This window comes from Danio rerio, chromosome 4 (genome assembly GCF_049306965.1).
Source record: "Danio rerio strain Tuebingen ecotype United States chromosome 4, GRCz12tu, whole genome shotgun sequence".
In the NCBI taxonomy this organism is placed as follows: domain Eukaryota; kingdom Metazoa; phylum Chordata; class Actinopteri; order Cypriniformes; family Danionidae; genus Danio; species Danio rerio.
Genome location: NC_133179.1, coordinates 19,877,156 through 19,891,713, shown reverse-complemented (window position 1 = coordinate 19,891,713; position 14,558 = coordinate 19,877,156). Strand labels below are relative to the sequence as shown.

The 14,558-nt window shown below is 35.4% G+C and overlaps 1 long non-coding RNA gene across 3 annotated transcripts; it reads left to right on the top strand.

The window, feature by feature from the left end:
- The first annotated feature begins 9,468 nt into the window (after positions 1–9,468).
- LOC137491540 (uncharacterized) lies at positions 9,469–12,433 on the top strand. 3 transcript variants are annotated; one of them, XR_012402928.1, is made up of 7 exons: positions 9,469–9,705; positions 10,026–10,138; positions 10,474–10,634; positions 11,101–11,227; positions 11,404–11,489; positions 11,822–11,864; positions 11,962–12,433. It is a non-coding gene; the product is annotated as an uncharacterized lncRNA (long non-coding RNA). The 3 variants fall into 3 exon arrangements; XR_011011515.2 differs by lacking the exon at positions 10,474–10,634; XR_012402929.1 differs by lacking the exons at positions 9,469–9,705; positions 10,026–10,138 and having other exon boundaries at positions 10,405–10,598.
- Positions 12,434–14,558: the final 2,125 nt, after the last annotated feature.

Here is a 14,558-nt window from a genome sequence, read left to right as displayed (position 1 = left end):
AAGATTGTTTTGACATAATACAAGTTTATTATTATTATTAAAGTGTATTTTTTAAGCAGTATTTATTATTTATATGTGATAGACACAGATACAAAGAAACAAAACTATACAAAACTATTTTATTACATACAAATTTAATTATATAATTTGTATGATATATATATATATATATATATATATATATATATATATATATATATATATATATATATATATATATATATAAACCTAAATAAAAATAAATATCTTATCAAATATATGCATGCCAGTGTGTATTTATACTAAATAAATATGGACAGTGTACGCACATGTATTATTTCAAAACAAACCTTTTTTGACAACACAGGCTCATTGTGAAAATGTACCGCTGTATACATTTCTAGAGCACAAATTATGTAGCCATAGCAATTTTTGACTGCATTTTGTGTTTATAACAAATGCTACGGGGCGGTATGATGCCGCCGACAGCTTCTGTTTCTTTTCGCGCTGTACCAGCTGACCGCTTACCTCCATGTGGATGGCTTTTCTACTGTTACCAGCTCGCCCTGTATATCGGTGGACTTGAGACACAGAGAGGAGTTGACAATGACGACGAGGTTCAAGTCAGGTGAAGAACGATTCCAGAAAGCTGGTAAACAATAGGCAAAAAAATTAAACAAGTAAGTAAGAGCGTGAGAACTTGGTCAAATCTGAAAATGCAGTAAAGCCAGGCAGCCGAGAAGGTGGGCGCTGGTCAATCAATGCTTTTGAAAACACTATCGGTTGGGTTTAGGGGTGGGTGGGTTAATCGGTTGGTCGGTCAATCAGTCAGTCAGTCAGTCAGTTTACGGCCCTCACAAGAGAAATTTGAGATCTGGAAAAGCATACACAGTGGGCTGTGTACAGCAAAAAAGTACCTCCTGTGACATATTTCGCGATCTTCAGGAACGTATATAGGGGTACGTATCAATAATGATCCTGAGTTGATTCTGGATGCGACTGATTGCAATTCAATATTGCACAGCACTAAAAAAATATTTCTTGATATAAGATTTGGTTTGTTATTTGAACTTCTAGATAACTAAAGTTATAGCTTTTTCTTTCTTTTCTTTTCTGCAGTGTATTTGACAGAGCAAATGTTTTTAATGCACTAATCATTCATAAATCCACCAGCTGACATGTAGATTGAGAACGTGAAATGGTCAACAAGAACACAAACACAACAACTTGCCTGACCGTAAACATATAATGCTGCTGTTATCCTGCTATCATGTCGGAGGTGTGTAGCTTGTATTCGTCACATTGTGTTGACCAATTGTCCCTACAAGTAGAGCAATACAGTCAAATTTTGACCTTGTGGGTAAATTTTGCTTCGGTTTCAGGAGGAAAACGTCTAATAAATGACACAGAATTAAGTATTTTGAATATGTAAAAATGCAGATTACTTCTTGTGAGGGTTGGGTAGGAATATATGAATATACAGTTAGAGACATAGAGATATGAATGTACAGTATAAAAAGTGTGTGTCTGTGGTTTGTGTGTATGTGTGTGTTTGTGTGCGTGTGTGTAATTAGAGGCTCTTGGCTGTCAGATCGTCCTGTGGTAAAACAGACAGCTGCACTAGATGGGCTTTGAGCTTCTACTCCACACTCTCACACACTCCTTCACATCAAACACTAATTAAGAGCTGGATATAATAGCAGAGAGAAGGAGGAACTGGGGATACACAACACAAGATGCAAGGACAGATTTGATGGAGAGGATGCACAATTACTGTATATGAGTCCTGCATGCTCTGCACCTCTTTCTCCCCTGGGGAAAAGTGAGAAAAATGGAAGGAAATGTAAAGGTGGTAGTGTTGGGTATCACTCGTGGTTTCCAATTTAGTGCTCTGTATGCAGTAGCTTTGGGCTTTTTATAATACTGTCAGCATCCAGAAAATTTCAAACCCTATTTTTTGACACTTTTGTACTTATAATACATGGTGAACTGTTGGCCACAACCAATGGATTCTCACTGACAGACATGAAATATATACATGTATGGTTAGAAAGTATAGTAAGACAAGTTGTATTGTATTAGTTGCATGAATAATGAGCATGATTATTCATAATAAACAAATAATTATTACAGGTGTAACATCTTACATGTAATTTACTTTGGAATAAAGGAAAGTTGGTAGCAGAAGTAATCATTTAAATCATAATTTAATAATAATAATAATAATAATAATAATAATAATAATAGTAATAATAATAATAATAATAATAATAATAATAATAAAAGACAGCTTTTATTTAAAAATTAAAATTTTATTAAAGATAACAATAATAATAATAATAATAAAAGACATCTTTTAATTACATGCTTTAATTATAATAAGGCTAATATTAAGGCAAATAATAAAGCTAATAATAATAATAATAATAATAAAACTCAGAATAGATCGTAAATACATAATAATAATATTATTAATAATAATAACAATTAAAGACATCATTTATTTAAACATGTAAATTTTATTAAGGACAATAATAATGATAATAATAATAACAATAATAACAATAATAAAAGACAGCTTTTATTTAAAGGCTTTATTTATAACAGGGTTAATAATAATAATAATAATAATAATAATAATAATAATAATAATAATAACAATAATAATAATAAAAGTTTTTATTTAAATGCTTTAATTATAAGGCTAATATTAAAGCAAATAATAAGGCTAATAATAAGGCTAATAACAATAATAATAACAACAACAACAACAATAATAATAATAATAATAATAATAATAATAATAATAATAATAATAATAATATTAATAAAAGACAGCTTTCATTTAAATGCTTTAATTATAAGGCTAAAATTAAAGCTAATAATAATAATAATAATAATAATTATAAAACTCAGAATAGATAGTAAATGCATAATGATAATAATAATAATAATAATAATAATAATAATAATAATAATATTGTTGTTGTTGTTGTTTTTATTATTATTATATCAATAATCATTTATTATTAAACCTGTTACATACTTTGGAATGAAGAGAAAGTAGAAGTAATCAAAATTAAAATCATTTTCAGAATTGTAATATGCATTCAATATACAAAATATTTATTTTTAAAAAGGTAGTATAACATTAATATGAATGAGCGTTGAGTTATATTCATATACAAATAAATAAAAAAGGGGAAAAGGAAGAATAGTTGGAAACAGCCAGGTGAGATGATTACACTCAGGCACAAATCTCGCAAACCCCAGAATGGCACCTTTGAATGCGAACAACCCTCAGATTCTGGGTAATTTGCTGTTCTTATTGGATGACAATAATGACGACTGCACTCTGTTCTGCTTTTAAGGTCACCGCGAACAAAGTGCACGGCATAAAGCATTCATTCTGTGCTAATAAGAGGCCGTTTCCACCTCAGTTAGATCAATGTGGTCGACACGAAGCTCACATCTGACCCTAAGGGGAAAAAATCTTGCCCGATTCACTCGACTTGATCTCAGTAGATTACATTTTCCAAGCCTATGAGGCCACACACAGAGTTCACGAAATCTCCAGTGAGTCACAGATTGTGTGTGAGTGTATGACACCCTGAGGGTTTCAACCAAAAAGTCACCTTTTTTGTCTCACATGGTTTAACGGGGCAGACGAGGACGTGCTTTGCTGCTTTAACAGAAATCACAAACACCCCGGCGCCAAAAGTTATTATTCTCAAAGTCTGCTCTGTGCTGAGCAAGCTACATTTATCCTATATTTCATCAGGACACACATACACACAGTGTGGGACCGTGTGAAATTGTGCTACTGCTGTTTAAGTTGGTTTACCCTGAATGCACCCGAGAGGGAGGACAGAGGAAGCACATTAAAAACTGCAGAGTGACAGTGGTTGAGAATCCACTCAGTGTGAAGAAGTCTTTCGTAATCCCTTCTGTTTCTATGGGATGCCAAATTTATAGAATTTCCTATGGATATTCTCTATTTAAAACAATTATTAATTAGTCTGTTCAACTTTAGGGGAAAGTTTATCCTAAAATTTAAACGACCTGATCATTTATTCATTTATTCTGAGTTTCTTTTTTTTCTGTTAAACATTAAAAATCCTTCATACATTTTCAGGTTTTGCAGCAGCAGAGCTCCTCACTGTTGAGTAAACGTAAACAGTGAATAAGAGAGTACCACAAATAAACTGTTTTGCAATCCAAAAACAAATAAAAGGTGATTTGGGGGTAATGAATGTTCCGGTGCTCTTTGAATAAGGAATTCTTAAAGGTATTGACAAAATAATCAGTCAAAGGCTTTTGAAAAATAAGTAAAAAAATGTAAAAGTGTTTATTGCCATGATTAGTGCGCATACGCATTTCGTCAAACTTTCCTTAATCGAGGTGACAAAATTCAATATGGGTCAAAATTATTAAGACAAAAATCATTAGAATATTAAGTAAAGATCATGCTCCATGAAGTCATTTGGTAAATTTCCTACAAAACATTTATCACAATTAATTTCTGATTCTCAAAATTTCAGATTTTTCAATGCTTGTATTTCTTTTAACCTTTAAATTAAAAAATAAATCTCTGCTAATTATTATCCTAACAAATCATGCATCAATGAAAAGTAGATTAATTGATGTATTTTTCTCAAAACACCAACTGGTTTTGTAGGGGTGTATTACAGAAAGTTTATCTTAGGTCCTAACATGATTAATATGCTTAGTTAAATTGAGATTTTTCACAAATTCAAACAACAGAAGCAAATTCTCTTCGTTTAGGATACTTTATTTAGGAAATCTTAAGTTATTAAATTTCAATAATCAATAAATTTTAAACAGCTTCAAAAAAAAAGTACAGTGTTTTGTTAAGTTAAGTTTTTGCCATATTCAGAGAAGACTAGACAATTTAGATGGCTTCATGACAATCATGTTTTTGATGAATTTATGACTTGTTATGTTGTCTTGATAATGACAAAGACATCTCAAACAACGACATTGTTGCATGTGAAATCGCATATCTGAGCTAATGACAGTTAATAAAAGTTAAAAATCCCTTCCTATTAGCGTTGTCATGTCATGATTATAAAAATGTCACGGCAGTCTTATGAACACCCCTTCAAGTAAAGTGTTACATTAACACAGGTTGATGTAAATACAACAGCAAATACAACAGCAAATGACTCAATTCTATTATTTTTATTCAAATTTCTAGCCTAGCAAAGTTGGTTTCCATTAATAAGGAAAAAGAAAAGACACAAACAAACTGGTTAATTGACCATTGAGAAGGTGCGTTGATTAAACAATTATTTAATTGTCAATTAATCATTGGCATCAGTAATTCCTACACAATCACCACAGGTCTTTCATTTGGAGTCCAGAAGACTGCGGGTAATTCATTAGTAGAGTTATTATCACAGTGCTGAGGCTGATTTTACTGCCAAGCCTTGGTACTGGCATCCAGTGGTGATCCATATTGATAGTTTCATCCTGGAGTACTTGAGACATGATGGAGCATGCAGAACGCTCAGTTATGCTCATATTTACCCTTCGTTCTCTGGCAACAAAGAGGTTAAATGGCCTTCTGTTCCCGTGGATTTGTGTGAATCGCGTCATCTGGGCAAATTAATTCGCTAAATGTGACTGTGGCTCTTGAAGGCCGAGATGAGAAATGAAATATTAAATGCGAGAGTAATTTTTGCTTTGTTTTCTTGTTCCTCTGCAATGCAATAAAGACCACCATGTTTCAGCAGTGATTAAACGCAGCAGGGATTCTATCAGTCTCCACAGTATCTAAGCATAATTAAACACACACACACACACACACACACACACACACACACACACACACACACACACACACACACACACACACACACACACACACACACACACAAACGAACGAACACACTTGAAAACACAGGCATCACAAATCTCTGTGGCAGTTGTGGCTTATAGTTTAGATAAGACATGACCAAAGGGAAAAGACGAGTTTTAAACGCTTCTGTAGTTCATTATTGAAGCCTTTGTCCAGTGTAAATAGAATAAATATAATCTGGATTAAATAAATAAATAGTCCAGATTCAATTATTTAAACTTGCACAGTAAATGCGATTAAAGAGTTGGTAGCAAACAGCATGCATTCCTTGTCATTCGTGCCGTGTGGCAATAATTCGCTTCTGTTTATGCATTTGCATAGGAACAACAATGATTTCTACATCACTTTAAAGCAAAATTTTAGGCTACATGGTCCAGTTTTCAAAAGTCTTATATTAAAATCAAATAGTCAAATATTCTTTTTGTGTTTCATGGAGTTATTTCAGAGACTCCAATGTTTCAGTGTTTCACTAACTATGCATAGTTTTTTCTTTCTCAAAATCACATACATAAACTTTGCTAACATTGTTGTAGTCCAGTTTATGCTGTTTACAGTGTTATTAGACTTTAGCCACTTGTATGTTTATAAGCAACTGAATAAGCCCAAATGCCAGGGCATGTCAAATCTTCTTCAGGCCCCTATAATGCCCTCAGACCCGTGGGGTGAAATGGAATTAATGCCCGAACTGCAAAATCTCTAATATGTGGTTATAAACCTTTAAACACAAACTAGATTACTGCATACCTACATCTCACTTTACAGACACCAGGGAGGGCACACGTACAGGCAGATTTTATGACTCTGTTTATTAATAATTATTAATTAATCACTTGGGGTATAAGCTGAGGCCTCCTCTCGAAGGGAATCTCTCTGACTTTTAATCTTGCAGTAGACGCACCTTTTGTTCCCTTTACGCACCCATTAAGAGTGAGTTTATAACTTAACACAGAGCATTAGACCACATCAATTATTCAACACCTGAAATTACATATTTATGAATTCAGATAATTGCATTTTTAATGTAGCAGATGTCAGGCTCATCTAATGCACTTAATGAATTTGAATGACAGGGCCTACAGTATATGACCATCACGAGTGTGAAGGAAATCTGTATATACATATATATATATATATATATATATATATATATATATATATATATATATATATATATTGGTGTTTTTTTTTCTTCAGCGCAGCAATTCTGGAGTCCTAATTGTCTGAGTAGCTTGTTAGCATTCACCACTTTATGCCGGCGTGTCTTTGAATCGCGCTGTCATGCGACACACCACCAGCTCCCTAACTGCTTCTTTCAACTCCATAAATCGCCTAGAGACTATTTTGTCAAATGCCTCCCTGTATCAAATTCATGTTCCAAAGGATTTGCTGGCTGTGTCACCCGAGTTTCAATGAGCTTCCTAATTTTTTTCCTCCTTTTTTTTCGGGAAGACACTGTCTTGTGCAATAACAGCTGCACCTACTGCTGTTTTCCACTTAAGCAGAGAGCTGACATTCAGAATAACATGACTTAAGGCGATACAGCACAGGTCTCGCTCCATTACTTCTATCTAAGTGACCGTGCTATAGGCCAGAGCGGTGCCGTTTCCTTGGCTTCATTTCTGTGCTCGGAGTTGGCACCGGTTTGACAGTTTGGGCACCAAAGCCTTCGCATTCAACTATTATCCTGGAACTGGCGGAACAACAACAAAAAAATTATAATAACTATGACAGATGTCACAGTTCCAATAGAGCTGGCACTGGAGCTGCCTGGGCAAAGTACAGCAATTGCACGCAGACAAAAAGACAGAGTTAGCTCACTTATGCTTTACCGGAGACAGTTTAGGCGCTGTCTGAAAACTAGATTCTTCATTTCCACAGGAAAATGTAAGTGCTGCTCTCAAACAAGTGAGTAAGGGCAAAGCTAGCACCAGCTAAGAGTTGCTGTGTGGGTGCTAAGGTGTTCCATGTGGCTTTTTGTGTGTTGCTACAGTAAGTGTTTCTGAGTTTGCTCCAAACTGTTTTAACAGCCACAGAGTAACATATTACAACCACTCTAAACCAGGCTGGTCTGAACTCCTTACACAGGTGTCAAAACCAGTTCCTGGAGGGCTGCAGCTCTGCACAATTTAGTTCCAACCCTAATTAAACATACCTGATTAAACTAATTGGGTCCTTCAGTTTTGTTTGAAACCTGCAGGTAAGCGTGTTGAAGCAAGGTTGGAACTAAACCGTGCATAGCTGCGGCCCTCCAGGAACTGCATTTGACACCTGTGCCTTAGAATAATCAGAACACTTTAGCAACCACATAGCAAGATGTAAAGAATTATTTTGAACATCTCTAAAGATGCACAACAACATGAAAAACAACACCTTGAAGCAGAGTTGAGGCAGTTAGTCAAGTTTACAGTCTTTTGTAAATTGATTTTAACTTTAATGAACATGTATGTAACATACAAGATTAATGTAATGTAATGTAATGTAATTAATGTTTTACTATGGCTTTGAGTGCAAGGGCACCACCATCTTGCAATATCACTGTGTCTAATGTCATGGGTTGGTTCCATTCTCTGAAGTGACCATAAAGTGGAAGTGTTGGACTAACTACATAGACTGGAAAGCCTAACTTAACCCAGTGTGTCTTGTTGTGGACGTGTGATGCAGAGCTGGTGCAAGACCAGCGTTTGTGGCTATAAGTATATGTACATATTTTATAGAATTCTGAGTGTTTGTAAATGTGCTGCCGTGTGGTTGCTAGGTGTTCCAAATAGTTGTTAGTCTATTGCTATGTAGTTGTTAAGGTGTTCTGAATGGTGTCTTTGTGTTGCAGCGGGGTAGCTTAAGCCACCCTTTCACTGCACACAACAAGTGACAGACCATAAGTCATTCATTTCCAGTGGAGAGTAGCCCGGGAGCTGCGTGGATCATCTTCGTATGCAGAAAATTTGAGCTGGGAATACACTGAAATATTTAACTCCTGCGACCAGGCTGTACTTGACCGGCTGACTGAATGTGATGTTTTTAGTGTTGTCCACGCAGGTCCATGCCCGTGAGATGAAAAAACATAGTTTTTCTGTTATTTTTTTATCAGAAAATTCATATTCATAAATGATGGATAAAAAATATCATTTATGTTGTCTCAACATTCCCTCCAAAATTTTTAGCAGTATATGAGTTTCTATTTATTCATTCAACCATGATGATCGCACTGAGAATAAAGGGTCTTGCTTTTGCCCTCCTTTATTTTGCACACAGCGAGAATCAGCTTCTCTCTCATGGTGCACGACAAAACTGAAAATTCTGTGTAACTGCCACAAGGCATAGATTCTGACAGTTGTGCCTGAATGTCATGTTCACAAGTTTGCGATATATTTGTTGGCTGTAGATGCTTGATGTAATGGCATACTATACCTCACTATACTATACTATACTATACTATACTATACTATACTATACCAATTTTCGATTTGACTAGATTTTGAATTACTTTTAAGGCAAGTCAATGATTGGCTCCTGTACTAGTAGGCAGGGCTTCATTCCCCATATTGACCGTTACACTTTTCCCAATTGTAAACTATATGAGTGACATGTCTTGTGTACACAGCAAATTCATCAGAGTTAAATTCTCGGTGTTGAAGCATTTGAGAGTAAAGTGTTGACGTTAAAGAGTTAGATTTTGATAAATGAATATAATAAGAGTTAGAATTGATTTTATTCAGTGCGAAATCAAGGAGTTATCTTTTCTACACTTGGTGGTGTTATTTCCAACATCCGGGAATTCATGCAGCCCCAGTCACTGAAGAATTTTCCAGACGCCATTTTCCATCTGAGGTTTAGAACAGCAACTGGTGAGTCAAACTACCTAAATGTTGGTATTTTACTGACTTTCTTTAAGGAAATACAGTTGTAAACATGTTGTTAAGTTAATAACTTTAGAATGGAGTGACAATTTTAAACTTCTGTGGTTCATTCATGGTCGTTTGTGTATCTAGCTTAACTGCATTACTATTGACTTCTTTTCAAGAATGTTTTTATATATGCTCACGCATACATAGTGCATAAAAACATCAAATGTACATGTTCAGCACATTTCTGTCACGCTTAATGCCATTTTGTGCGTTGTTACCCATCTGTAAAATAAAATCGACACTTCTCCTTTAATTCTAAGCAAACTAGCGAGGGAATCCCCGGAGCAGCCTAACGTTAGCCTACTCTGCCCGGATGCTAACGGCAACACAGGACGGTTTCCATAAGCTCTGGAGAGTTTCTAAAACATATCTGGTGAGTAAATGAACATATGCTTACTTGTAAAAGGCTTCCTGACTGAAACAAATGATTGTTTGTTATTCGTGTACGTTAATTTGGTTATTTTAAACACCTCGGCCCTTTTAACTGGTTCATTCGTGGCCGTCCATATACCGTTAACGTTAGTCCATAACTTAGACTCGTGTGATAACGTACGCTTGAATTATATTAAGTGTTGACAACCATTAAAGTCGGAATGTTAACATTAATGTCTTTAAATGACCGCGTTTGCACTTTATCAGACATTTAACGTTACAGAAGTCTCCCGGAAGTTGCGGGACTAACGTTAACGTTATCCCGCAAATGCACAGAGACTCCCAGATGCCCAAGTAGATGCCCGCAAATGAATGATCATCTCCCGGAAATCGCGCGTCTCCCGCCCGGTCATTAAACACTTTGCACGCCCCTCTCCACCGCATCCCTCCCAGCTCTTCAGGTACGTCGCGCTCAAGTCACCCCCACCGCTCTTCAGGTACGTCGCGCGCAGCTCATCCCATTGCTCTTCAGGTACTCATCTCTCCCGCTACCTCCCGCAAATCAACTCTGTATCCCCCGAAAATGACTTTTCCCAACTCGGGATGTCTGACGTTAGTAAGTTAGGCTATTTCTGTTGTCAGGAACATCTTAGTCAAGCTTTTTCTCCCGCATGATATTGTGCTTAAAACTATAGGCTAAACTTAGCATGTACTGTACACAACATTTCCGTTTTATTAGTGCGTTGTAAACAGCCACCTGTCTGTAAAATTAATCAACTGATTCATATTTGAGCAGCCTAATGATGATACAGGTTTGATTTGTAGATTTATTATCAATAATCAACATCTGAATCAAAAGATATGTGAAAATGTGTGAGGCATACTTTGTGATGTTCTTCTCTCTTTTTTATCTGAAGGTTATGCATATGTGTTAGATACTAATGTGTTGTTGTTTTTTAACAGCCACAGTTCTCTGTACAATAACACAAGACCCTGTGACGGTGGCTGATTAGAGACGGATGGTGTATTTCCAGAGTTGGTGAAATGACCAAGCACACCTTCTTGGTCATATGTGGTGATAATAATGAAGGTATGTTTGATAAATTTCTGTATTTGTTTCACAATAAGCTGAGAGGGTATTAGAGCATTAGAGAATAACAAATGACATGAAGGTGATAAGTTTTGTATTGTGGGTGAACTTTTACTTAAATAATGTTTTGCTGTTGTCTTTGCACTTTTTCTCTTCTGCTTATCCTAATATTTTAGATTATATTTGGACCTGAAACATCTGCTAGACTCCAGTAAAGGTGGCGTCAATACTGGACCTGAAAGGGCCTAACAAGTTGAATCTGGTAAAGAAACACGCACACACACACACACACACACACACACACACACACACACACACACGCACACGCACGCACACGCTTACAGAAAACTGTAAGTTTATGAATATTTTTTACACTGTGGCCAATATTTTGGGGAAGTCAGCATCCCTAAATGATATAAAAGATTTTAAGCTCCTCTAAATTTTGCTCCAAGTGTTGTGTTAAATTCAGGATTCTGGACAGACAGCTGTCTGTTTTTCTAGTTCTAGTCATAGTAGTTAACCTAATTGTTTTTGGAGATCCAACAGTGATGTATGTGTTTTTTCTACTTTTCCATATCCTGTCACCTCAACCAGCTGGGAGAGTCAAGTTGTGGATCATCATGTAGATTTTCAAAAGGTGAGTTTAGATTTCTTGAATGTTTTATTTACTTTAAATGTTCTTTTAAATATATCATAGAATTTGATTGCAATTTGTTTTCAAACATTTTTCTTAGTCATGCTGGAGTCTTGAAGAGTTCTTAGATGAGCATCACCCTATATCCGTGCATCAGGAACCACCAGACGAGTGATCAGCAGCTGCTACATCGTCATGGATAAAAAGGTCATCTTGTGGCTGGGAAGCACTTCATTCACAGGACATGCTTGATGAGATTTCCTAGCTCCAGTTTGTTTTCAAACAAGTTTACAGCATTTATACCTTCATTTAAACTGCTGTGTTTGATGTGGAGGACCAAGGAAACACCAGAAGTGAAAGATTTGCACGCCAAGTTGTTTAAAATGTAATTTCAGAAGAAAACTATGCGTTCAGAAGAAAACTATGAGTGACGATATATTGAACTTTCAAATTGCTCTGATGAAACATAAAGTTTGGACATCATATTTTGTTGATACTGTCTGTACTAATAAAACATTTAAAGCATATTTGACATTGTTGCATTTTAAAAATTGAATGAATTGTTGAAGTGGTGAATGTTTTCAAATAAAATGTCTTTATTTTGTAATTTACAGTCTATTTGACCTTTTTACCATATTTACACTCAAGAGAGTTGAATAAAATAATATATTACACCAGGTGGTGTTAAATATAGTTACATTTTTTAACTCTGCCCTGAGTTAAAATTAACCCTTACTTCGGTGTCAATGTGCCAACCCTTTTGAAAGTGTTGATTTAAGTCTGTTTTGAGTGGACCCCATGAGACACTTTCAAAGTGTTGAAATTAACACCCATAGAGTTGTTTTGGGTCCCCACATTTTGCTGTGTATTCTATAGTCTTTGCTAATATTCATATATCCAACACCTGTGATAGAATGAGTTAGCAGCAAATTTACATATTTGAGATTTTCATAGTAACTATGTATAATAGTTATCATGGTCTTTTCCTTGTGTGAGCGCAACTTAATCGGATATACTTAAAATAATTACACCGTGCTTCTCTTCATGCTTTAAATTAGGGTTGTCAGTCGATTAAAACTTTTAATCAAAGTAATTATATGGTAACCAGGATCATTAATTACAATTTACTGCATATAGAAAAAAAAAATAGCGATAAATGCCTCTAAATGATCGAGTATTGTTTTGTAGATGGATCTCTTGTCTTTATAAAAAATGATAAGTATACAATTTTATGCAATATTTAACATTTAATTGTTAATCAGAGTAGTCAAATTATGCCGTTTACATATGGTCAGGGGACATTGTAATTTATTTTTCTTTTTTTAAATTTAATCACACTAAATGAACATGTTAAACCGACAGCCCCAGTTTAATTATACATTCATAAAACCCTACCGAATAATGAGGCTGCTGTCTTATCTACATGATTGTATACTGTAAATGAGTGCAAAGAATATGAGCCTTTTCCTAGCCACCATAAAAATAAAGACCCTCTGCAGCAACCAGCCAAGTCGAAGGGAGTGTTTCATCAATCAGTACACACACACACACACACACACACACACACACACACACACACACACACACACACACACACACACACACACACAAATGCACTCAGATAAAATCTAATCATAGCTGTAATTCATCTGCATTTCAGCTGATTTGGAGGGACTGGCAGTTAGGAGCTTGCTGGTTTGGTTATTACTGCTATCGTCTTCATGCCCTCAGGACTGGTGAGTATCCTAATGCGTTAATACCACAGAGAAACATTGCTCCTACTCTGTCCTACTAAAGACAGAAAACCCATTCGGCAATCTAACATGTGCCGTATCCTCCGCTGAACTCTCAGCTCCAGGCTTGAAGTCATCGGCTCGCACCCTCCTACTTCTTTGGCAGACATTTTTTAGCTGCTAGCAGTGAAATTAAGTATTTAATTACAAATACTCAAATTACTGTAACTGAGTTTTTTTTCTCTTTGGAATTCTACTTTACTTAGTAGTTTTAAAAATATGAATCTAACCTGGAGTACATTTTAGTCCTGTAGTTTTACTGCACTATTTTTCATAGAAAAAACACATCTGACAGACTAACCTCAAGACATGGACACTTTATACTGTTAATACAGCAACCATGTACAGTTTTGAAACATCAAATGTGTTTAAGAAGACGCAAAATCATTACACTCAATGACAGAGAGACTGTTTAAACTGCATGGCACTGATAAAATTATGAAAGTTGTCTACTGTATGGTGACCAAAACTGTCAAATGGATTTAACATTAGAACTACCGAGGTGGTTGTTTTGACAACTTTTAATGTTTGCATAATAAAACTTTTATAAAGCTTTGTTGAAATAAAACATACATATCTTTAATACTCCGACTTTTCCTAAATACATGTGTGTTTCTTTCTAACATAGTTATTTTATTCAAATGACAAAACACTAACAGCTATAAGTATTTCTACCAAAACAACTGCATGCATTTCAGTGTCTGCTACTTTTCCCTGTGACTTTAAATACACGTGCCTCTGTTGCCTAGCAACTTCCTGCTAACAAAAGAAAAAAAAAATTGTTGGCAGAAACATTACACACTTTACTAAACAGCATTCTTTCAAAACAGCATATTCAGTGCCGCGAAAAAAAACTCCCCAGCTTTGTGAAGTGAGGGTTATATATAAACTAGTTTCGAGAGGA